A 17,806-nucleotide genomic window follows, 5' to 3' on the forward strand; every position below is an offset into this window, starting at 1 on the left:
CCGTAAAACTTTGAGTCCTGTAAAGATCCGATCTTTACCAAACAGATCTGGCATTAGAAAAAATGGAAACAGTATTTGAGCGGTTGTGTATTTAAATCACAAGCAGAAGTAAAAACATTTATTATTTTTTGCAGTTCGAAATGAAAGTGATAGATTCTCATTGACATGAATAAACGGTGTCCATCAGAGCGAGGGAAATGTTCACAAAACTGGGTTTACCGCTGGATTTATTAACCATTCTGCTGATGATCTTCAAGGGGATGGCTTCATGTCCCACCACACAGGAGTAAGAAGCGCCGCTGGCCCACTCCTTCGCTGCAATGGATAACAGGCTGTACATGAAGAAGGAGCTATTGCCGTTCTCCGCCATCACCTCGATGTTCTTGTAGTTCCCGGGATTCACCGGCTTGTCATTGACGGTCCACTTGACGAAGATCTCTCGGGGGGGAGAAACCTCTCACTAAGCAGCTGAGGGAGACGAATCTCTGAGCGGAGACGTCTTCAGCCGAGGGCAGGACAGAGACGGACGGTTCCCGCGGATTGGGATCTGCAGAAAATGTACAATAAATGTCAATAAAATGGGGAATTCCGGAGACAATGGAACCGCGGGTTAGATGTGAGAGAAATGTGTTTTGTGTTGGATTTTAAAGGTCTCCATTTTCCACTTTGGGATCTGATCGGTTTCCCAGCTCGAAGCAGAGATTTGCCTGAGAATTTACGGGGTTGCACCAGAAAGTTTCAGAAAGTGGACAGCAGGGAAACAGGCCATTGATCCAACTGTTGTGTGTTGGTGTATGAGCTTCACACCAGGCTACCCCCACCTTACTCCCAGAGGATTGGAAAACTGCCGAAATTCAAAACAGGGAGAGAGACAAAAAAAGGGCCAGTGACCTTACCACCTGTCAGTGGGAGACAGTTAGTGTCCATTATAACGGATGTAATAACAGAGCATTTAGAAATACAGAACATAATCTCGCAGAGTCAGCGTGGCTTCCTGGAGGGAAAATCATGCTTCACAAATTTATTGCAACTATTTGAGGAAGTAACAAACAGGCCAAAAAGTGAACCAGTAGATGTTGGCGGCATCGTAGCACAGTGGTTAGCACTGTTGCTTCGCAGCTCCAGGGTCCCAGATCCGATTCCTGGCATGGGTCTGCACGTTCTCTCAACGTCTGCGTGGGAAGTGGGAAGCGTAGCTGCTTAGGATTACAAAAAATCACGAAAAGACAGAGCTCAGGAGAGGTTACGATAGTCCCCATCTCACAAAATATGACACAGTGTATGGAAAGGCTCAGTAAACCAAGGTCCACCACACTAAGAAAACAAAAAGGGACAGTCAATAGGGAATTAAAGGTGCTATATTTAAATGCCCGCAGTGTACGGAACAAGGTAGATGAGCTTGTGGCCCAGATTGTGACTGGCAGGTATGATGTGGTAGGCATCACAGAGACGTGTTTACAGGGGGTTCAGGACTGGCAGTTAAACATCCAGGGATTTACAACCTATCGAAAAGACAGAGAGGTGGGTAGAGGGGGCGGGGTTGCCTTGTTAATTAGAAATGAAATTAAATCAATAGCACTAAGCGACATAGGGTCAGGCGATGTGGAGTCTGTGTGGGTAGAGTTGAGGAACCACAAAGGCAAAAAAACCATAATGGGAGTTATGTACAGGCCTCCTGACAGTGGTCAGGACCAGGGGCACAAAATGCACCACGAAATAGAAAGGGCATGTCAGAAAGGCAAGGTCACAGTGATCATGGGGGACTTCAATATGCAGGTGGACTGGGTAAATAATGTTGCCAGTGGACCCAAAGAAAGGGAATTCATTGAATGTTTACAGGATGGCTTTTTGGAGCAGCTTGTGATGGAGCCCACGAGGGAACAGGCTATTCTGGACTTAGTGTTATGTAATGAGCCAGAATTGATAAAAGACCTTAAAGTAAGGGAACACTTAGGAAGCAGTGATCATAATATGGTAGAATTCAGTCTGCAATTTGAAAGAAAGAAGGTAGAATCAGATGTAAAGGTTTTACAGTTAAATAAAGGTAATTACAGGCGCATGAGGGAGGAACTGACGAAAATCGACTGGAAGCAGAGCCTAGTGGGAAAGACAGTAGAACAGCAATGGCAGGAGTTTCTGGGAGTAATTGAGGACACAGTGCAGAGGTTCATCCCAAATAAAAGAAAGGTTATCAGAGGGAGGATTAGGCAGTCATGGCTGACAAAGGAAGTCAGGGAATGCATCAAGGCAAAAGAGAGAGCCTATAATGTGGCAAAGAGTAGTGGGAAGTCAGAAGATTGGGAAGGCTACAAAAACAAACAGAGGATAACAAAGAGAGAAATAAGGAAGGAGAGGATCAAATATGAAGGTAGGCTAGCCAGTAACATTAGGAATGATAGTAAAAGTTTCTTTAAATACATTAAAAACAAACGGGAGGCAAAAGTAGACATTGGGCCGCTCCAAAATGACGCTGGTAATCTAGTGATGGGAGACAAGGAAATAGCTGAGGAACTTAATAAGTACTTTGCGTCAGTCTTCACAGTAGAAGACATGAGTAATATCCCAACAATTCAGGAAAGTCAGGGGGCAGAGTTGAATATGGTTGCCATCACAAAGGAGAAGGTGCTAGAGAAACTAAAAGGTCTGAAAATTGATAAATCTCCGGGCCCAGATGGGCTACATCCTAGAGTTCTAAAGGAGATAGCTGAAGAAATAGTGGAGGCGTTAGTTATGATCTTTCAAAAGTCACTGGAATCAGGGAAAGTCCCAGAGGATTGGAAAATCGCTGTTGTAACCCCCCTGTTCAAGAAGGGAACAAGAAAAAAGATGGAAAATTATAGGCCAATTATCCTAACCTCGGTTGTTGGCAAAATTCTAGAATCCATCGTTAAGGATGAGATTTCTAAATTCTTGGAAGTGCAGGGTCGGATTAGGACAAGTCAGCATGGATTTAGTAAGGGGAGGTCGTGCCTGACAAACCTGTTAGAGTTCTTTGAAGAGATAACAAATAGGTTAGACCAAGGAGAGCCAATGGATGTTATCTATCTTGACTTCCAAAAGGCCTTTGACAAGGTGCCTCACGGGAGACTGCTGAGTAAAATAAGGGCCCATGGTATTCGAGGCAAGGTACTAACATGGATTGACGATTGGCTGTCAGACAGAAGGCAGAGAGTTGGGATAAAAGGTTCTTTTTCGGAATGGCAACCGGTGACAAGTGGTGTCCCGCAGGGTTCAGTGTTGGGGCCACAGCTGTTCTTTTTATATATTAACGATCTAGATGACGGGACTGGGGGCATTCTGGCCAAGTTTGCCGATGATACAAAGATAGGTGGAGGGGCAGGTAGTATTGAGGAGGTGGGGAGGCTGCAGAAAGATTTAGACAGTTTAGGAGAATTGTCCAAGAAGTGGCTGATGAAATTCAACGTGGGCAAGTGCGAGGTCTTGCACTTTGGAAAAAAGAATAGAGGCATGGACTATTTTCTAAACGGTGACAAAATTCATAATGCTAAAGTGCAAAGGGACTTGGGAGTCCTAGTCCAGGATTCTCTAAAGGTAAACTTGCAGGTTGAGTCCGTAATTAAAAAAGCAAATGTAATGTTGTCATTTATCTCAAGAGGCTTGGAATATAAAAGCAGGGATGTACTTCTGAGGCTTTATAAAGCACTAGTTAGGCCCCATTTAGAATACTGTGAGCAATTTTGGGCCCCATACCTCAGGAAGGACATACTGGCACTGGAGCGGGTCCAGCGAAGATTCACACGGATGATCCCAGGAATGGTAGGCCTAACATACGATGAACGTCTGAGGATCGTGGGATTATATTCGTTGGAGTTTAGGAGGTTGAGGGGAGATCTAATAGAAACGTACAAGATAATGAATGGCTTGGATAGGATGGACGTAGGGAAGTTGTTTCCATTAGCAGGGGAGACTAGGACGCGGGGGCACAGCCTTAGAATAAAAGGGATTCACTTTAGAACAGAGATGAGGAGAAATTTCTTCAGCCAGAGAGTGGTAGGTCTGTGGAATTCATTGCCACAGAGGGCGGTGGAGGCCGGGACATTGAGTGTCTTTAAGACAGAAATTGATAAATTCTTGATTTCTCGAGGAATTAAGGGCTATGGGGAGAGAGCGGGTAAATGGAGTTGAAATCAACCATGATTGAATGGTGGAGTGGACTCGATGGGCCGAATGGCCTTACTTCCACTCCTAGGTCTTATGGTCTTATGGTCTTATGGTTTCCTCCCACAGTCCAAAGATGCTCAGGTTAGGTGGATTAGCTATGATAAATTAACCCTTAGTGTCCAAAAAGGTCAGATGGGGTTGCAGAGATAGGGTGGAGGTGTTGTCTTAAGTAGGGTGCTCTTTCCAAGGACTGGTGTAAACACAATGGGTCGAATGACCTCCTTCTCTACTGTAAATTCTATGATTCTATGTAATCCACATGGATTTCTAAACAGCGATGGATAAGTGAATGTACTATTACCAAGTTGGCAGAAGGCACTTAAATAGGGAGGAAGGCAAGTTAAATGAGAATTGGCAGATGGAACTTCATGTCAGAAAATGTAACAATATGTACTGTGGTAGGAGAAATAAAGGAAATTAACTTTAATTAGGATAAAGATAGATAAGGACTGCAGAAACGAGGGATTTGGGGAATTACAGAACGCGAACATGCAACTAATAGGGAATGCAAATTGAATGTTGACCTTCATTTTAAGTGGAATGGAATATAAAAATAGGGAGGCCTTGCTGCAACTATACAGTGCACTAGCTACACCACATCTTATGTACTTGAATAGTTTTGGCGCCCTTATCTCACGAAGACATATTATTTTTAAAAGCTGGCCAGAGAATGTGCACGAGGTTCATCCCGGGTATGGGGGGATTTTTGTGAGTGGTTGAGCTGGTTGGGCCTGTACTCACTGGAGATTAGAATGAAGACGATCTGATTGAGAAATAAAAGACCCTCAGGGGGGGGTTTACAGGGTAGATACTGAGAGGTTGCTTTCCCTTTTCGAAGGATCTAGGACAGGGGCATAATTCCAAAGTACGGGAACTCCTATTTCAGATAGACATGAGCAGGAATTTCTTCTTTCAGAAGGTAGAGAATTTGTGGAATTGTTTAACACAGATAGATGTAGGGACTTGGTCGTGAAGTATTCTCAAGGCTGAGATGGACAGATTTTTAATCAGTAAAAAAAGTAATCAAGCAGTATGGGATTTTGGCGGGAAAGTGGAATTGAGATTGATATCAGATCAATCATGATTTCGATGAATGCCGGGCAGTCTTCATGGGCCCCCTTGTCTAGACCAGCTCTTGTGACTTATGGTCAATATTCTTGCTCCATCTGAACCCAATATCACCGCCTTCAATTCATTCATCATTCATATCAATTTCCCTATCAATTCTACAGGCGCAGATTATTTAGTTAGTGTAATTACCTATCAGAGTAGACCGAAGAGGTACTGAACACTAAATATTGACCATTGTACTGACGCTAGAGATAGACGCAATGACTCACTTATTGCTTCAATGTCACCGCTCACCTATATTCTTACGGATGGAATTTCTTAAAGGAGTTGGCAGGTTTTGATAGGTAGCCACACAGTCAAACACAGCCCCACTCAGCCAGGCTTGTGTCGAAATGTTTAATCCGCTGACCACGCTCTCGGTATCTGCCCCAGGCTGGTCGGCAATCTCTGATTTCAGCGGCTTCTTCGCTTCACTCCAGGACACGTTGACTCTATATGGAGCATTCGAAACGATGCATGTTAAGGTTACAGTCGCCTCCAGTAAGACCTGTTCTATTGGCGGTGGTAGTAATGTTACTGAGGCATCAGTGCAAAGGGACGGATCTGTGAATGACAAAATGAAATTAACCCAAGTTCCATGTCAAGAAACAGGACAGCATTATTCAGCCTTCACTCACTCAATGGGAATAAATCAACTTCGAAATATCAACCCCTAACGGTTGCCGTTTAGTTTCGATACTCAAAGGAAAACAAGCTTGTGTATGAAAACTATTCTCATTGTTAAAGTCGTTCAACCCTGGTATCATTCCAACGAATAAGCATTGCAACATTCCCAATTCGAGAACACCATTGCTGATCGATGGAACGCAGTAATGAACGCTGATCCATAAATAGGTTGGATGAACTTTCCCCGGAGCTGTTATCAGTAAAGGGATCCAGGCGCCCCCTGCCTCTCAAATACAACCAGTTGTCTCAGGATAAAGCTGATATCAAGTCCACCTCACTCACTAAATGATTTGAAGGTAGAGGAAACATTCTTTGCTGTTCTGATAAAATTCTGAATGGTGAGCAATCCTAATGGAGCTCTGACATCAGAATGAAACACAAACTACATGGCAGTAAATGAGAAGTTGTTCTGTGTTTTGTAACTTTAGTAAATTCCTGATTTGGATTAACATCAGAATGCAGGATGATTTATTGTTTCCTCTGTTTGTGTTTCTTACCAGACGCGGTGATGTTGTGACTTTGGGTGACCTCTTGATGAGTGACCTGGCAGGTATAGACCGCTTTGCTGAACCATTCTCCAGCGGAGACTGTCAGCCGACTGCTCGCCGAGAAGTTCCCGTTCACTTCACAGGCGGGAGAGGTGACAATTCCTGAACCCATGGGCTGTCCATTCTTCAGCCACTTCACCGTCATTGACTTTGGACGAAAATCGTTGAATGAACAGACGATGGTTGTAAATTTCTGTCTTGTGATTTCTTCACTGGAACTCACGGTGAGGATAATATTTGGATGGTTGTCAGGCAGGCGGCCTTCAAGAAACACGTGTTAGCCATTTCTTACAGAAAAAAATGAGAATAAATAAAATGGCCTCATACTTTAACAGTAATTTTGCGGCCAATATACACTAAGCTGGAATTTCCATGGATCAGGACAATGAAGTTTAGTGTAAATGTGTTACAACGAATACCCTAAACAAGGTAATCATAGGCTTTCTGTTTCTCACAATTTCCACAACACTTACATGTCATTCCAATGATCTTGTCTGAGCCGCTGTGTCGAACCTCACAGCTGATTTTGCTGCATCCCCCTCTGACTCGATGATGGTTAACTGGCTGCTCAGGGTGTAGGTTCCCTTCTTGTTTCTCACTGACGGGTATTTCTTAACTCCTGTGGTGATCGGCTGCCCATCTTTTTTCCAGGTAAGGCTGGTGATTTCTGGGGAGTAGTCCATCGCTAAACAGCCGAAGGTCACGGAGCCGTCGGTGTTGTGTTGCTGACAGGAGGAGACCAGGATGTAGAGAGTGGGCGGAGACGGTGTCGCTGGGAGAGAATGGCCCATTCAACAAGTTAGGCTCTGTTATTTGTGCTTAAGGTATCACACAACTTAGAGTATGGATACAGTTACAACCTTATCATAATATTTTCCCATTAAAACCTGCATCCGTAGGTGAGCTTCTATTTGTTCCATCATTTAGGAATCACCGTCTCGTTATTCGCACTTTAGACACTCAGATCCCTTCTTCATCTTTAACACATTACAGAAAATTAACATTTGATGTCATCTGAATGACGCACTTTAATTGGAATAAAATAGAAGAGCAAAGAGTCGTCCCCATTATTTCTGCCAGCATTTATTTCTCGATCAACAGCTCTTTGTGACAAAGAAGTTGTCTCTTCCTTTATATCATTGTAGTTTTGGAAATTGCTTTTGTTCAAAGTGACCGTTACTTACTCCTCTCTCCAACTCAATTCCCCCACTCCCCAAAATAAAGAATTGTGACTTTCAAACCTTCACACCTTCCAAAGGCATACTTACGTAATGACCACAAAACTCTACATTTGAGTAAAATATCAAATAACTCAAAGACTATCTAATCATTGGATCAAGCACATTAACAGCAAGAGTCGGCCAGTCGGTCCCCAGGTCCCGTCGGCCATTCAATAAGATCATGGCTGAGCTGATTGTGGGGTTAACTCCACATTCCACCTACTCTGACAACCAGCCTTTTGCCCCCACCCGGACCACTGCCCTTTCCCTGGATCCCTGCACTTTTCCCAGCTGTTCTGCACTATTCCCGGTTCTTTGCTGCTTGCCTCAGTTTCCAGAACTTTCCACTGGCCCTTTACTCTTTACCCAGCACTTGGCCCTTTACCCCGACTCTTGGCGCGTGTCCCAAAATCCACAATTTCCCCCAGCTCCCTGCACCTTCTCTCCACTCTCTGCGATTGGCTTTCTGCCGATATACCTGCTCCACTGCTCTTTCCTAGCTGGCTCTGCTGCCCCAGACTCGCTGCACATTCCCCCAAGCTTTTTTTCCTATTCCACGCTCTCTCTCATTTTATTAAACGTTCCCACGCCTCTTTCCCGTTTTCCACAACCCTCACCCCTGGCACTTTCCCCCAACTCTCTGCCTTTCTATCGGGCTCTCTGCATTTCCCCCAGCGCTCTGTGCTTTCTTCCGGTTCTCGCTATTCCATTGTCAGCCACCCACGCTCGGGTGCCAGTCGTTCTGTGGCCTGGCACTAGTTATTTCTTCCTTTCCCCTCCAATATACTCTCCCGCTCAATTCGTGAGCGAGAGTGAGAGAGGACAAGTGAGTCAATGGGTGAGGGTGTGAGCAGAAGGTGTGAATGAAGGTAGATGAGAAAGAGGTGGGTGCGTGAGGATGGGTGGTCGAGTCTGAGTTGGATGAGGGAAGATCGGCCGGTGAGTGAGACGACTGAAGGTAGGTGACTGAGGTTATCCAGGTGACCGTGCATGATTAAGTTTGAGTGAGTGATTGGCTTGGCGCTGACTGAGGGTGGATGTGTGCGAGGTGTCCGAGTGTGGCTAAGTGAGTAAGGCTTGGCGAGTGAAGATGGTTGCATGAATGGATACAGAACTGGCTAGGTCATAGAAGGCAGAGAGTAGCAATGGAAGGGTGCTTTTCTGATTGGAGGGCTGTGACTAGTGGTGTTTCGCTGGGATCAGTGCTGGGACCTTTACTGTTCGTAGTATATATAAATGATTTGGAGGAAATGTAACTGGTCTCATTAGTAAGTTTGCAGACGACACAAAGGTTGGTGGAATTTCGGATAGCGATATGGACTCTCAGAGGATACAGCAGGATTTAGAGAGTTTGGAGATTTGGGCGGCGTGATGGCAGATGGAGTTTAATCCAGACAAATATGAGTAATGCATTTTGGAAGGTCTAAAACAGGTAGGGAAATACAGTGAATGGTAGAACCCTCAAGAGTATTGTCAGTCAGAGAGATCTTGGTTACAGGTCCACAGGTCACTGAAAGGGGCAACACAGGTGGAGAAGGTAGTCAAGAAGGCATACGGCAGGCTTGCCTTCATCGGCCGGAGAATTGAATATAAAAATTGGCAGGTCATGTTGTAACCTTAGTTAGGCCACACTTAGAGTATAGTGTTCAATTCTGGTTGCCAAACTACCAGAAGGATGTGGAGGCTTTAGAGAGGGTGCAAAAGAGATTTACAAGGATTTGCTTGATATGGAGGGCATTAGCTATGAGGAGAGGATGAATAAGCTTGGTTTGTTCTCACTGGAACGAAGGAGGTTGAGGGGCGACCTGATAGAGGTCTACAAAATTATGAGAGTCATAGACAGAGTGGATAGTCAGAGACTTTTTCCCAGGGTAGAGGGATCAAGGGGTGTAGGTTTAAGGTGCGAGGGCGAAGGATTAGAGGAGATGTATGGGGCATGAGGCAAGGTTTTTACCCAGAGGGTAGTAGGTACTTGGAATTCGCTGCCAGAGGAGATGGTGGAAGCATGGACGATAGTGACGTTGAAGGAGCATCTTGACAAATACGGAATAGGATGGGAATAGAGGGATACGGACCCCGGAAGTGTAGAACATTTCAGTTTCGACGGCCGCCATTGTCGGCGCAGGCTTGGAGGGCCGAATGGCCTGTTCCTGTACTGTACGTTTCTTTGTTGTTCTTTGAATGAAGGTGGATTAATGACGGAGAGTGAGAAACAGTGTGTCAATGCGAGTGAGTGAGGGTGGGTGAGTGTCGCTGGGTGAGTGAGGGGGGGGGGGTTATTGTGGGTGAGTGAAGATGAATGAGTGAGTCTGAGTGAGTGAGGAAGGGGAGCATGGATGAGTGTCAGTGAATGGGTCAGAGTGAATGACTGACTGAAGGAGGGTTGGTTGGTGAGGATGTGGACGAGGGTGGTGGATTGAGTGAAGGTGCGTAAATTACAGTGCGTGCTTGAGTGTGGGTGTCTGAGTAAGCACGTATGAGTGAAAGTGAGTGTGAGTGATCCAGGGTACGCAATTAGAACATAGAACAGTACAGCACAGAACAGGCCCTTCGGCCCTCAATGTTGTGCCGAGCCATGATCACCCTACTCAAACCCACGTATCCACCCCCCCTTAACCTAACTTTTATTAGGACACTACGGGCAATTTAGCATGGCCAATCCACCTAAGCCGCACATCTTTGGACTGTGGGAGGAAACCGGAGCACCCGGAGGAAACCCACGCACACAGGGGGAGGACGTGCAGACTCCACACAGACAGTGACCCAGCCGGGAATCGAACCTCGGACCCTGGAGCTGTGAAGCATTTATGCTAACCACCATGCTACCCTGCTGCGGGTGATGGAGCGTGGGGAGTTAGGGTGGAATGAGTGAGGGTGGCTGAGTGAATGTTAACGAGTGTATGTGATAAAAGACGTGAGAACAAAAGAGTTTGTGCATGAGACTATCTGCGTGAGACTATAAGTCTGTGTGTGTGAGAGAGATTGTGTGTGTCTGTGTGAGTGAGTGAGAGATACAATACTTGTGAGGAACAAATGTGAACGAGACAGTGCCTATGTGTGAGAGAGGGTGTGTGTATCCTTGTGTAAGAGTGAGTTTGCGTACAACTGAGAGGTGTGTGAGAGAGACAAGCAGTGTGTGCATGAGGGTGTCTGCGTGAGTATGTGAGAGATTGTGTGTGAGAGAGGCAATGTGTGTGAGACATTGTGAAAGGGAGAGTGCATTTGTGAGAGGGAGATAGTGTGTGTGTGAGTGAGAGTATGGACGAGAGCGTACGTGTAGGAGAATGTATCTTTGTGCGGGAGAGTTCAAAGTATGTAATAATAATCTTTGTTGTCACAAGTTGCCTTACATTGTAATGAAGTTCGTGTAAAAAGTCCCTACTCGCCACATTCCGGCACCGACCACACAGAGGGAGAATTCAGAATTTCCAAATGACCGAACAGAACGTCTTTCGGGACTAGTGGGAGGAAACTGGAGCACCCGGAGGAAACCCACGCAGACACCTGGAGAACATGCAGACTCTGCACAGACAGTGACCCAAGCCGGGCATCGACTCTGGGACCTTGGTGCTGTGAAGCCACAGAGTATATGTGTTAGAGAGAGAGTGTGTGTAAGCAAGTACGTGTGATGAGAGAAAGTGTGACGTTGGACTGGGGTGCGCACACTACGAAGTCTTTCAACACCAGGTTAAAGTCCAACAGGTATATTTGGAATCACGAGCTTTGGGAGCACTGCTCCATCTTCAGGTGAGTGAAGAAAAGGTGTGTGAGAGTATGTGTGTGTGAGTGAATGTGTATGAGAGTGTATGTGAGAGTGAGCGAAAGATAAATAGAAATAGCGTGCATGTGTGTGTATGAGAGAGTGAGAGAAAGAGAGAGAGAGTGTGTGTGAGTGTGAGAGAACGAGTTTGTCAGAAAGAGTGCAACTGCTTGACAGATATGCGAGGGAGATGATGTGTGTGAGTGTGTTTGTGCATGTGTGAGCATGTGCGTATGTGTGTAAGAGAAAGTGTATGAGAGAGTGTGAACATGTTAGTGTTTTTGTGTGGATGTGTGAGAGAGATAGTGTGGGAGAGGTTCCGTGTGTTTGAGAGAGAAGTTGTGTGTGCAAGAGAGAGTGTGAGAGAGGGAAATATTTTGAGAAAGAGTGTGTGTTTTTGTGTGTGTGTGGATGTGTGAAACAGAGACAGACAGAGAGACGGTGTGTGTTTCAGAATGTGTTTGCGTGTGGGCGTGTGAGAGAAATTTCTGATGCACTTGTCAAATATCAAGTCAAATTTTCACATTTCTTACAGATGCATATCTTTAAAATAAATCAATTAAATGTTACTCTCTGAAATACAGGAGAAGAAACCAGAAGATTTACAACCAGTCGGGAAAATTCCTGGTCCCTGCACAGTGACCACGTGGACATAAATCGAAAAGACACAAACGGTACAACAATCGAGTTCCCAGCAGATCGGTCTGTTTAATCTGTCAATTTCATTCAAACTGATTCGAACTGATCAATGATCAACTTCTGATAACAATAATTCAATAGCTGATTTGAAATGAACTGACATTCATTTCCATACTCTCTCCGACGATTTCTCCCTCTCTGAGTCATGTTACCTAAAATATAATTTCGCTGACAATGAGCATATTAAATATAACAGATTAATGGCAGTTTCATGTCTGTAACAGAGACTGGTGACAAAGTAAGAATTAAAGAAACCAGGAAGTATTCTCATTAAAAAACGATTGACTGTTTTATTTAATTGCTTAATTAAATGTGGGGTTGGCACGGTGGCACAGTGGTTAGCACGGTTGCTTCACAGCACCAGGGACCCCGGTTCGATTCCCGGCTTTGGTCACAATCTGTGCAGAGTCTGCACCGTGTCTGCGTGTGTTTGCTCCGGGTGCTCGATTTCCTCCCACTAGTCCCGAAAGACGTGCTGTTCAGTAATTTGGAAATTCTGAATTCTCCCTCTGAGTACCCGAACAGGCGCCAGAATGTGGCGACTAGGGGCTTTTCACAGTAACTCGGTTGCTAATGTCAGCCTACTTGTGACAATAATGAAGATTATTAGCATTAAAAAATGTAATCACCAAGATAATCGAACTAAAATACCTGAGTAAAGAAATTCATTGTTTCCTAAATTCATTTTCGATACAATTTAAAATTCATTAAAAACTTTTATATTGTGCGTGCCGAGTCTACAACTGAATTGTAGGGGGTCATTTATGTTTAATAAGTCAGTATTAATATTGCATTGCAAGCTATTGTTAATTGTCAATTAGTTGTCTTGTTAGATGACTTGCACTCGATAATATAAATAGTAAAAAATAGTTTCTATCATTTAAATTTGTTCCTGCATGAAACATTGTTAAATAATCTGAGTTTTATTAAGTAGTAAGAAATGGTAATCTATAAACTTCCCATAACCGGATGGAAACATTCAGACAGTATAATACTTTTATATGAATTTAATCAAATTTTAGTACTTACTTTTTTGCGTTTACTCTAACTGCCCTTTTTTAACCTACCAAAAATGTTAATTTGCACATTTCTGAAGGCGGTGATAAATCCTGAATTCTATCTATTCTCAGAGTGTAATTCAGGTGATAAATCAATGAGTGAAATATAGCAGATGTTTTCAACCTTGCTGACAGTGTTAGAACTGCCCACGCCTGCGCGTGCGTTTGTGTATGTGTTTCTCCACAGGTGTCAGTGTAGCGGTGGGGGGTGTGGTGGATGGACGAGGGGGTTAGATCATATTATTGTTATAGCTGGACTTCCGAGTTTTGAACCCGTCGTAATTCGATACTACACATATAAACATAAATAAAGTCCCTGGCAGTCTGTCATCAATAAAATAGCTGCCTAGATTTAAAAACTCAGAAAATCCCAGTAATTTAGTCCTCAAAGATATTACTTAATGGAAGCAGATCCAAATTAATCAGTGTAAACATAGTGAAGACAAATAGTTCAGATCCTTAATCACAACACTAAATTGCAATGAGCAAATGGAGTAGATTTTTTTGTTCATTTTAACGTTTCAGAAGAAATAAACAAGAGGTTCAGATATAATTTCTTCTTCTATTCTATCATTCGTTTTCCCACAATTCTGTTCTGTGTGCAGCACAGCTATGGGAGATAGGATGTTATTATTTATTGCAAAGCTAATGTTCGGCTTTTGTAATTAATCTCTTTGAATTTCAAGGTTTTACTTGTCAATCTCCAGCCTTGTGCAGTTTGAACATTCCTACAATTCAAATAAACCATACGAACATCTCCTTCACTGCCTGAGACCTCGACCTCTCAGAAAACGTTAGGATTAAATTAATGACAATCGACTCGCTCTCCAACTACAAATGACATTGAAGGAATCATATTGCTGCAGCTGCACAGAGGGAATATAATAACTACACACAAATTGCCAAACTGCAATGTTAAAATCCGATTTAAGTAACTGCAAACGTAATCAGGGGTATAAAAACATATATACAATCTCTTGTGTATCTGAACAAAGCTGTAGATTCAGTATGTTATTATTAAAACAGCTCAGGCAAAATCACAAAATATTTAAAGCCGATAAACGTTTCCGATCATGCTAATGCTGTGCAGAGCACAGCAGAATTGTGAAAGGCAATTGATGATGGATGATATTTATTATGAAAACATCTATGGTTAATATGGAGTTATATAACCGCGATATAATTGTTTAAATTATATTAATTTTACTTTCCAATATGAAAACGTTTTCATTAAGTAGTTTGAGACTGCAGCAACGAATTGTGTTCTGAATGAAGCCAAACGTTTGATTTTAATCTGTAATCATCAGTTAAAATAAAAAAGACCGAATATATAGTTAATTAATTTCTTCATCTCCAACACCTGCCCGTTTTCTCCTTAGAGTCGTTTTTCAAACAGTTTCAAACATGTACATTGTTTGCATTAAACCAGGAAACATCTCAATGTCACCGAGCTTAAAAAATGAAGAAACGCCAAACCGTTTCACAAATATAACTTATTTCAAGTCACCGAGACACACAATCTCCTCTCCAGGAAAACACCGAATCTCATCACCAAGGGGCTAAAGCTCGCTGCGTGGAGAAGCAGCTCAGTTCAAAAAACACTTGCAACAGAATCAAACATAACTTTTCAAGAAAACTTCAATCTCGAACCCACCAACTCAGTCTGTTACCAAATGAATTAATAATTAAACCAAAGAGAAATATGAAACAGTATCATCAGTATTGTGAATACGGAGAACACATCAAACTTAGCATATTTTGTTAATATTGGATTCGTTTCCAACACTTGTGCAGGAGGTGGTAAAACTTGCAGCCTCCAGATGTCACCGAGATTATACATTGCAGAACCGCCAAACTGTTTAACAGACGTTAGGTATTTAAAGTAACCAGACCACACAGTATCCTCAGCAAATAAACATCAAATCATAACAACCAGGGGCTGAATCACTCAGCACAACCTTTTGTCAAGAGGCAAAGTAATTATATAACCTTTTACACCAGAATCACATGAAACACTGCAACAAAATCTCAATATTGTATCCACCAAACCCACATTTTAGTGAACAAATGATTTGTTAAAATAGACAAAAATACTAAACAACGACTGAAATAAAGCAGCCAGTAAATAATTCAATGGTTTTTACCTGCAGTCACCGTCACCATTGTCCCGTGTCCCCAATAGTCCAGACCCCCGGAGCTTGCACAGTAATAGATGGCGGTGTCTTCGGTCTTCAGACTCGTCATGGTTAAAGAGAAGATGTTGTTTGCAAGGTCTTTGGACGCAGAAAATCGATTCTGAATCTCTGGGGCACGGTAGCTGATTGAAGAACTTTCGTACCAAATCAGCGAATCCAGCCCCTGTCCGGGAACCTGTCGGATCCAGCTCATCCAGGTATCGTCAAGATTGAAGCCGCTGATTTTACAGGTCAGCCTCAGGGAGCCTCCGGGATTTCCCGTCTCTGCCTCTGACTGAGTCAACATAATGTCGTCAATATCCTCAATATCCGACTGGACACCTGTAAAAATATATCAAAAAGCCCGAGGATTAATGCTGGTGAAATGATTGGTGACTCTGGAACATTCCAGAGAGAGACTAACACTGAGACAGTAACAGTGAGAGACTTAAACAATAAAAACTACTCACGGGATAAGAAAGTCAGCAACAAACTGAGAGAAATGGCCCACCTCATCCTTCTGGTCATTTGGGGGAAATGGTTGTGTCAGGAACTCAGTGAACAAACCAGCTCCCGGACTGTTGGATTCGGGTCCCAGTGAGCGGCATTTAAATACCCGGCAGAAGGGGGCGGCTTTCCAGGCGCCGCCTGTTGATTCCCTGGTGGAGGCGGCGATTGGATCCACGTCCCACCTTCCACACCCCCAACAGAATGGACCCAGAGATTTACTATAGGTTATCAGTAAAATTGACTTTCCTCTGTATCGGGACAGTGTTTTGTCTGAATGGATTCTCTGTAATGTCTCCATTGGTTCTAATGACGAAATGACTTGTGAAAATCTGTTCATAAAAACTAATCCCATTGCAAATTAATTCGCTTTGTTTCTGCACTTCAACATAAGAGAATGAACATAAACAGGTCAAATTATATTAACAGGGAATAAGTTGATTGTTTGCAGGGCAGCAGTGGTTAGCACAACCGCCTCACGGCGCTGAGGTCCCAGGTTCGATCCCGGCTCTGGGTCACTGTCCGTGTGGAGTTTGCACATTCTCCCTGTGTCTGCGTGGGTTTCGCCCCCACAACCCAAAAATGTGCAGAGTAGGTGGATTGGCCATGCTAAATTGCCCCTTAATTGGAAAAAATAATTGGGTAATCTAAATTTATTAAAAAATTTTTTATTTTTTTTTAAGTTGATTGTTTGCCTGATTTACAAAACTCTGAGTCTCTAACCCGTGAAAGCAATAAAGTATCATGTATTAGAGGAATTCGTATCGATTTATGTAACTAAACGCGGGGCATGACCAAAGTGATTCTATTTACAGGGTAGGTGGCTACCACTGTGCAATCTGGGTCTGTGGAAAAGAAAAATCACTCACATTATACAATGTCACTACTTACATTACGAATTGCCCCTGAGCCTCAGACAGTCCTGTGAACATTAGCGGTAAAAGAAGCCGCTTGCCTGATAATTAAGCAATGAGTTGACAGAGAAACATAAAATCTACATTAACAGTTGACAGAGAAGTTAATGAATCGGATCGGACACGGCGATCAGTAAAGTTATCCTTCGGCATCCAAATCATTGCAGCTAATTTTATCGGTCACCGGCTGTCTAACATTCACTGGTGTTGGAAGCACAGGATATCAGGACTTTGTGGAATATTACACAATATCACATGAATACATGTTTATTTTCCTTTAAAGCAGGTTATGAACTCGTCATTTCTCCACTCAATGGCAGCAATGAGAGCGACTGTTAAATAATGGAAATAAGCACAAATTATATTGTACAGAACACGAAGCTAATCAGGTATAAGAGACGCGTCCGTTTAAATGAAGTCAACAACTCTGAGAATATTCCAGGAATTCCGGAGAGTTCATGGCAGTTTTGTGACTTTCTTTTAATTTAACTTTTTCCCTAAACTTATTGGGCTTGTGGATTGTGTCCATCAGCACCAGTCACTCTCACTTCATTAGGTTATTAACAAACAGACTTTGATAACTAGAGTGACCTTGACTCAGAACTAATATAAATTAAATAGCATCTGGTCAGTTCACTATTTTCCGATCATGTTTAACCTCAGAGTGAACAGAACATTCACTGAATTTAATACTGTCGATGAAATAAGATTTAAAACGTTTACTTCATGTGAGACTGAAACATTTATTGTTTGAATGGATAAATCCCATGTTGTCCATTCATATTCAGGCTAATCTGCCCCACACAGTATTTGGCAGCAATCCAGCCGCCTGCAGTCAGGGAGGCTCGAATGTTCAATGTTGTTTACAGGAAGCATCTGGATTTGTTTTTCAAAGATCTGTTGGCTCAGTACTGACCGCTTGGCTGCAAGCCAACTTCAAACTCTTA

At 43.2% G+C, this 17,806-nt stretch overlaps 1 pseudogene; it reads right to left on the reverse strand.

Moving 5' to 3' along the window:
• Positions 1–157: 157 nt before the first annotated feature.
• On the reverse strand, positions 158–15,954 carry LOC119961203 (annotated as a pseudogene).
• Positions 15,955–17,806: the final 1,852 nt, after the last annotated feature.

Source organism: Scyliorhinus canicula, unplaced genomic scaffold (genome assembly GCF_902713615.1).
Source record: "Scyliorhinus canicula unplaced genomic scaffold, sScyCan1.1, whole genome shotgun sequence".
NCBI classification, from domain to species: Eukaryota; Metazoa; Chordata; class Chondrichthyes; order Carcharhiniformes; family Scyliorhinidae; genus Scyliorhinus; species Scyliorhinus canicula.